This window comes from Limulus polyphemus, unplaced genomic scaffold, assembly GCF_000517525.1.
Source record: "Limulus polyphemus unplaced genomic scaffold, Limulus_polyphemus-2.1.2 Scaffold840, whole genome shotgun sequence".
In the NCBI taxonomy this organism is placed as follows: Eukaryota; Metazoa; Arthropoda; class Merostomata; order Xiphosura; family Limulidae; genus Limulus; species Limulus polyphemus.
The window spans coordinates 255,445-257,603 of NW_013666450.1; the positions used below are offsets into that span (position 1 = coordinate 255,445).

At 32.4% G+C, this 2,159-nt stretch overlaps 1 protein-coding gene across 1 annotated transcript in view; it reads left to right on the forward strand.

Annotated features, from left to right (window-relative positions):
- LOC106460811 overlaps positions 1-2,159 on the forward strand; it is a 6,493-nt gene that overhangs the window by 1,484 nt on the left and 2,850 nt on the right. The gene's annotated exons all lie outside the window — the stretch shown is intronic.

The following is a 2,159-nucleotide window of genomic DNA, read 5'->3' on the forward strand; positions in this document are numbered from 1 at the left end:
GCTTGTTCAGCAGGATGGAGACAAACGATCATTCTTTACTCCACGCATCGGCAGAGCTCTGTTCACACCCCGACTTGGTAGGACAGACAGCGACAGTGACAGTAACATACTATACACAGGGTATTAAATAATAATCATTACAATAAGACATGAAGTTCACACGACCTCGTTAACAATGAATAGCCATCTGAGGCTTGAAATATGTACTTACCCTTTATAAATATGCTCGAAAAATACACGTATTGAAGATATTTATGTTAGTTATTGTGTGTAAATGTATAATATTGTGTTTCTCGAATAAAGGAACTGCAAGTTATGCAGGATTATTCTGTTCTTACTTATTTTATTACTTGTATTCTACTATACACACACACAGTCACTTCTCTACCGAATAACACAAATTTACATAGGTAACCAGATCAGTTAACTATTAAAAATCTCTGACATCTTAGTCGATGAGATGTTTGTCTGATCTTAACAAGGAAATGAACAGAGTATATCAGTCTCTACAAAAACTGTTACTTTAGGTAACTTTAGATGGAATTAATTTTTATCTTATTTTAATTATACACAGTTTATTCAGTATAATTTGCAATTGAAGAGAAAAGGTATTTAATTTGACACTTTCTTTTTAGATGTGGTAACAACTTGAATGTTTATTTACCACCTTATAAAATCATTCCTTACTAATGACATTGCTAAATACCAAATAAAACAGTATGATGATTACTATTGGTAACTTATTAACATTCCAATTTTGAATAATTGCATTTTGGATTATTGGTTTTACATTTCAATTAAAATCTACACTTCATTAATGGAAATTAGTTATTCAAAAATACATCGATTGTTTCAAGAACAAAACATACACATATCATTTACATATATAAGTTAGAAAGGTCCTTAACACTTTTTCAAAACTTACATATGAAAAGAAACGTGTAAGTCCCAGTTTTATCGTCAAGCCTACCAATATTTTTAGAGTAACGCCGATCATTGAGGTAAGTTTGTTTGTACATTTATCTTAGGGAAAAAACACAATTGACTATCTGCAGTAGCCACCTCGGTTAATCGAACCCTGAATTTTCGCATTATATGTCCGTAAACTTGTTTAGATATGTTGAACTTCATTTTTTGGTTATTGTGATTAAGTAACCAATACAGGATAAGATTTTGTATTCCTAACACATAATTGAACAAACTTGCGTGTATTCAGGCTGTCGTCTCCCTGCTAATAAGGCGAACAATTTTTAATATGGGAATTCTACTTGAATAATATGCTAGAATGTAATTTTGTTTTGATATTTCATTTAATTGCAAGTTTTAGTTTAATTCAAGCACCGATAATATTTTATTTATAAAAGTGTTTTTCAAAGTCAAAGTTTACCTCTATGCAATTAGGCTAGCGACTCGTGTGAACTGTATTTGATCATTTCAGGTTTCTTTGTTTGTTGTTGAACACAAAGGTGCACAAGGGGTTACCTGTACTGTGCCCACAGCAGGGTTCGAACACTGATATTGACCGTTAAAACTCCTGAAGCTTACCGTTGAATCACCTGCTATAGAATTTTCTTTTTTTTGGAAAACTAAAGATTTATAACAATACAGTTATATTAGAATACACACGATGTTTGAAAATAAATCCAGCAAACTTAAGCAATAATAAAACCGTAAATGTTTTATTGAAAGACTAACTGACGTAATAAGATATCCAATCAAACACATTTCTTACAACATAATCATTAGGTGGGTTCTAAACAAGTTATATTAGTCATAATGAAAGTCTTTTTGAAGAAGTTGTAGTGTCCCACAGAGCTACTTCGCATGTGGTTTTATATTCCTTTCAACACTCCAAACGAAAGAGTTTGGGTTACGGTTTTAAATACCTAACGTATTAAAAAACGAATATATTTAAAATCTATGACAAAAACTACGTAAACTACAGATGTTGTTTTCTACGCTTCTCTTAATTCGGCCAATTCGGGTTGAAAATCAGAGGCGCATAAAACATGTATAAGTATGTTTGTTTGTTTCTTTTGAATTTCGCGCAAAGCTATACGAGGGCTGTCTGCGTTAGCCGTCCCCAATTTAGCAGTGTAATACTAGAGGGAAGGCAGTTAGTAATCACCACCCATCCCCAACTCTTGGGATACTCTTTT